Here is a 6,709-nt window from a genome sequence, read left to right on the forward strand (position 1 = left end):
AAAATGTTGAATAAGCGTTCAGACAATGTTGAACATGTATACAAAAAAAATGTTGATCACCTATAAAAAATGTTTTTGACATATACGAAAATGTGCAGTGAAAATGAAAACAAACATACAAAAAAATGAAAAACCAAAAAAGGAGAAGAAAAAAGAAACCCAAAGAAAAAATGGAAAAGAAAAAAAAAGAAAAATACTAAAGAAAGACAACAAAGAAGGGGAAAAACAATGAACAAAGAAAAAAATAGAGAAAACCAAAAAAACTGGAAATAAAACGGAGAATAAACAGTGAAGAGTGTGGCTTATTTTGTGTCAAGAACAGTCACCCTACTCATATATCACAGACACTAACCTAGCACAATGGCAAGCCACACTTACTGTTAAATCGGGGGAGTAGGGTTCAATTCCCATAAGCACCTCCATTTCTCTTCTCCTTTTTTTTTCATTAGTTGCACGTGAATGTACGACCCAATTAGTAGATAGCTTCAGTGATACGTCCTCGTGTGCTCGTGTAAGGAGATAAATAGTCGCCACGGTCCAGTCGTCTGGGCACCAGTATTGTCATTCAAAGACAGACATGGGCACCTGGCCAAATCGGCCTGGCCTAAACGGGCTAGGCACAGCACGCGCCTATACACGGCATGTGTCGTGCTCCCTTGGTAGGCATGGCGCAACAAGAAAACAGGCCAGTCCACCCGCACATTTAGCCCGTCAGTCCATCTCAATGTAGGAAGTTTTTGGATCTATTTGGGTGGTTTGGGGGCTAATATATAAGAAAAACTACAAAAAAAAATAAACGGACCATGCCCGTGCTAGCACTCCTGCCCGCGATTTCCTATTTGATGTATTAATGTGGAGCATCCTACGATCATCCCCATGTACACTACGACAAGACATCAACCTCAAGCATACACCATCAGACACAAGGTGAACCCGTTCCTAAACGCTTCCCCTTTCCATTCGAGTGAGACATGGTTGCTACCTAAGTCAGGGATACTATGTGTGATCAGGTACATCGACCATCCCGAAGGAGGAGGAACAACCAACGTCAAGACTTGCGCAAGGTTTCTGCTCAGCCCGGAGCTTCCGGCCATTGCCCAGAACTTCCAGCCCCCGGACCTTCCAGCCCTCCCGGAACCTCCCGCCCTCGACACTCCAGGCGACGCCCGGACGCGCCAACTCTCTGTCCAGCCCGGACCATGCCCGGACCCTTCCCGGAACTTCCGGAGCCCGAACCTTCCGTCCCTGCCCGGAACTTCTGGCCTGCCTGTGCGCAGAGACTCGGGCCAAGGCCCATGTAGTTGTTTCGCCCCTCACTTACCCCTTCGTGGCCCTAGACTATATATACTCCTCCACCTCCACCATTTTAGGGTTAGCGTTGTGTTAGCTCATATGTGAGTTAGTGCTTCGCTCATCCATCCGGATCTACTCCATCGCGAGGGACCGTCACCTCTTCAGAGAAGATCCACTTGGATTCAAGACCCCTAATGGGAAGACCTCAAGACCTCCTCACGGAGAAGAACCGGTTACCTATGTTTCGTCCTTTGTTGGATTCAGATAGTGTATCTCTTTATGTTTCAAGGATCTAGCATATGTGTGACCGTATCCTCACTGGTACAGCGACGTGCTAAACAAACGGTTTTTAATCCCTTTAGGCGACGGCATTTGGAACCATCGCCAAGTGAGTGTGTGCGATAGGGTGTCCTTCCCACATGACCCAGAAATCGTCGGGGATAGGCCCTCCTGGGACCCAGGCTGGGGCCGTGTGCGATTGGGTGAGGCATCGAAACCCAATCATTTCCGTAGGTATGTACATCCCACACGGTGAATCCCAGAAAATCATTTCCGTAGGTATGTACATCCCACACGGTGAATCCTAGAAAAACATTTCCGTAGGTATGTATATCACACACAGTTCTTTGTGTGGAAACGTTTGTGCAAGGTGGCCTAACGCAAACAGTTCGCTGCCGGAAGCCGTGTGTGATTGTTAGTTGATCGAACACGCCTACTTTCTAGAAACCGTGCGGGTTGTTTGAGTTCATCGCCCACGGTGCTGTCTGAGTAACCGTTTGCAATAGAAAACCCCAATAAGCAGGGTAATTAGCCTATTATTGATAATCCATGTACTAATCAAACTGATATTTCTTATAAAACATGCTAGATATTTCATATCCGTATAAAAGCAACCAAGATTTCATAATCGAATAACATCATATAGCTTCGGCACTCGGTTAAGCCATTACACAATAGCACCAAGTTTCACATGCCGCATCAAAAACCTTTGGAAAGTAGCATCATACACGGTAAATAGACAGATGAATCTCATCTGGGAAACTGCAGAAGCGGAAGGCAAATATTGAGCCTTCAGTGATGTTGAATGTCCTTGCAACTTTAGGCCAGTGGCTATGGATAATTGCCCGCCCAACCTTCGTCCTCTTCAGCAAGACTTCAATATTATACCGTGGGTGTTGAATGAATACCTTCCTCACCTCTTGACCATGTAGGTGGTTTGAGAGGTAATCATCGGTGAACTGCTTTGAAAAGTACTGAAAACAAAGCTATGCATAAATCGTTGTTGTAAATTTTGAAATGGAGCAAGGGGTAAAAACAAGGTAAAAGAGTTGGTACCATCCTATAGTTGACAGATGTCTTCTTCATTGTGCAAACAAAGATCTTGTTGTTATTCGTCGCAAGTTTCTTCATCCTAACAATCTTTCTAAGTTTCTTGATTTGACTGATATTCATGGACATCTCATTTTCCCATATGCAAAATGGGTCGAACAGTGGGTCTAAGCCTCTGACAGTAGAACCTACATGTGCAAGACCAAATTGTAAGAAACCTAAATATTAGAATGATTCCTCCAACTGCACAATAATGTGCTATTAGCCAAAGGGCCCTGCTTGAACAAACCTCGATGGTAAACCGCAATGTCTCCCATTGTTTCCCTGCAACACACATAAGGAAGATCTTGATCAAGTTAACTGAGAGTTGTCATACTATCAGTAGAATATGTATTGAGTATAGCCAAATTCGATTGGTGTCACATGCATAACAATACAAAATTATACCCACAGCAAATGAAAATCAAATTGCAGAACTGAACCAAATAATTAAATGGACAGCAGACCAAATGAACCAAAATAGTTAACTGAGCACGACATTGCAGAATAAAAATATGTACCAGAAGATAAGACATTTAACAAAACAAAGAATGCTTGAGAACAGTACTACGAAATGTAGCAATTGTTGGACCAAAGTGTTAATTGAACATAACATTTCAGAGGACCAAACTGTTAACTAAACATCAGATTGCATATTAAAATTAAAGAGGACAAATCACTAGAAGGCACTGGCGGTGGCCTCGAGAAAACATCATGAACTATATTTTAAAGTAGACAACCGCGTCGCGGTGTCGACGGTGGCCTCGAAGACAAGGTGCTCCTCCAAGATCTGGTGGTCGACACGCATGGCAGCTATAGCGACCTCGTTCGCGCGTGCGGCCGCATGCTACTGAGCTCCACGTTATACTGCATGCAAAATGGTTCTGGGCAACGCTAAATTGGAGGAGGGGCAGTGATTTAGGTCCTACGCAAGAGATGGGAATGAAATTCAAACATCTGGGCGTCGTGGCTCGACCGGAAAGATTGAGAAACTTGGTTTTTTAATTCCTGTAAATCCAAAACACGCCTGAAAATCATGAAACTTGGCATGGTGTCATGACATGGCACCGACATGCTGCGGTAATTTTTTTGGCCGGATTGGGACAAGCTTTGGTATAAGCTTCTTGCAAATCGGAGCTTCCGTCAAGAAGGCTCGTGGTTCCGAGAGGGAACGTGCCATCTTCGTGTGTGAAACGACATACGTCCACTGCCTTCTCCCGCCTTAATTTTTTTACATAGGCAGATTAGACCAAATAGAAGTATTGTGCTAAATTTTGGAATTATTCCGGATTCGTTTGGCCTTTTTTATACATTAATTGAGTTTTTGCGCATTTAATATACATAATTCAAATTTGAACTACAAGCACAGGCTCCAGTGCACCAAAGTTGTTTGAAAAACCACATGTGTGTCCTTGGGTGAATTTATAGGTCCCATGCAAGAGATGGGAATGAAATTCAAACATTTGGGCGTCGTGGCTCGGCCGGAAAGATTGAGAAAATTGGTTTTTTAATTTCTGTAAATCCAAAACACGCTTGAAAATCATGAAACTTGGCATGGTGTCATGACATGGCACCAACATGTTGCGGTATTTTTTTTGGCCGAATTGCTACAAGCTTTGGTGTAAGCTTCTTGCAAGCCGGAGCTTTTGTCAAGAAGGCTCGTGGTTCCGAGAGGGAACGTGCCACCTCCATGTGTGAAATGACATACGTCACTGCCTTCTCCTGCCTTAATTTTTTTTACATAGGCAGACTAGACCAAATAGAAGTATCATGCTAAATTTTGGAATTATTCCGGATTCGTTTGACCTTCTTTATACATTAATTGAGTTTCTTCGCATTTAATGTGCATAATTCAAATTTGAACTACAAGCACAGGCTCCGATGCACCAAAGTTGTTTGAAATACCACATGTGTGTCCTTGGGTGAATTTTTAGGTCCTATGCAAGAGATGGGAATGAAATTCAAACATCTGGGCGTCATGGCTTGGCCGGAAAGATTGAGAAACTTGGTTTTTTTAATTCCTGTAAATCCAAAACACACCTGAAAATTATGAAACTTGGCATGGTGTCATGACATGGCACCAACATGCTACGGTAAATTTTTTGGCCGAATTGGGACAAACTTTGGTGTAAGCTTCTTGCAAACCGGAGCTTCTGTCAAGAAGGCTCGTGGTTCCGAGAGGAAACGTTCCACCTCCTTGTGTGAAACGACATACGTACACTGCCTTCTCCCGCCTTAATTTTTTTACACAGGCAGATTAGACCAAATAGAAGCATCATGCTAAATTTCTGAATTATTCGGGATTTGTTTGGCTTTTTTTATAAATTAATTCAGTTTTGCGCATTTAATGTGCATAATTCAAATTTGAACTACAAGGACAGGCTCCAGTGCACCAAAATTGTTTGAAAAACCACATGTGTGTCCTTGGGTGAATTTCTAGGTCCTATGCAAGAGATGAGAATGAAATTCAAACATCTGGGCATCGTGGCTCGACCGGAAAGATTGAGAAACTTGTTTTTTTTAATTCCTATAAATCCAAAAATCAACAAAGTCATTTCGGAACAAGTGCTGTCACTTTACAAATTGGAAACACAAGTATTATTGAAATCGTGGGCGTTCTACTTACCAATCACGTGCCGCCACGCGTCCCCTTTTTTATTGGCTACGAGGTATCATGCGGGGTAGCTATTTGAGTACGGGAGGCATGCGATCAGACCCCTGCGCGTGCTCATCGGGAGGAGAGCCCTTTGACCGCTACCAGTCGCGCACCTCCCTCCCAACGTCCTCATTAATGGCGCCCGAGCACCTGTTCTACAGCGTGGCTATATGTCTCACTAGACTGAGATTTAAGAAAGAAAAAAGAAAATCTAAAAAGAAAGTTTTGCGCGAATCTTGATGTAAGATCCGACTGACCTATATAGCATCGACTGTGACTTGTAGCAAGGATGATGAATATAAGGACGATGACAGTGGATAATAATCATCTTACATATTTAGCAACATAATTAAAATAAGCAACATACGGCAACGCCCGAAATACACAAGGGCAAAAGAAGAAGGAAGACAATGATCTGGCTCGCTGATCTCTACTTTGTTGATGCGTTGCTGCAGGCCGCGGGAACTAGTCTCCGCGGCGAGCGGCGACGAGCTCTTTCTTGTCCTCAAGATGCTGCTTGAGAGCATCCACAGATTCCTCGACCAGCCTTCTGCGCTCGATGCGCAGCATGGCATTCTCGTCCATAAATTTCTCGATGATGACGCCGGTCCTCTTCAACAAGGCAGTGGTCTGCTCCTACTGCTCCGCACTTCTAACGATCTTCGCCCTCAGCAGGTCGCGCTCGTCCCGGAGCTTCGCATTGCTCTCATATAGTTGTCGGATGACATCAGTAGACTATTCAAACGAGGCTTTCAGGTCATCCTGCAACCTCGCCCACCTAGAGATCTGATCCATCTGCCTAAGGACGAGGGCACACACGCTCCTGTAAGAGTCCTCGCCTGCCCGCGAGACATTTTCCCAGGCCACCGTGGCGTGGGAGGACATCTCTGCTGCATTCGCAGCGCGGCGGGACATCTCTTCTGCTTTCGCGGCACGGCTAAACCAGTCTGCTGCATCGACGGCACGACGGGACCTCCGTGCTGCTTCGGCAGCGCGGCGGGACCTCTCTGCTGCTACGGCTGTCGGGTGGTAGGTGCGACATATGCCAACGGGTGGCTTATCATTGTGGGAGCCAGTAAGACGTCGCCGGTGCCTGGAAACGGGATGAGGCGAAGACATGCACGCCGGCAAATCTTACCCAGCTTCGGGGCTCTCCGTGGAGATAACACCCCTACTGCTGCTCTGCGGGGACTCCGCATGATCACTAGATGGACAAGTAGCTACACAATGCTCCTTGATCTGTTCGGTGGGAGGAGGAAGAAGGGCACGGCTAGCTTGCTTCTTCTCCTTGTGTGGTGTCTAAAACTAGCTGGGGGTCCAACCCTTTGCATGGGCGCCCCGGGGGGTTTATATAGGCCTACCCCCGGGGGTACAATGGTAATCCGACTGGGC

The sequence above is a fragment of the Triticum urartu genome, chromosome 3 (genome assembly GCF_003073215.2).
Source record: "Triticum urartu cultivar G1812 chromosome 3, Tu2.1, whole genome shotgun sequence".
Classification (NCBI taxonomy): Eukaryota; Viridiplantae; Streptophyta; class Magnoliopsida; order Poales; family Poaceae; genus Triticum; species Triticum urartu.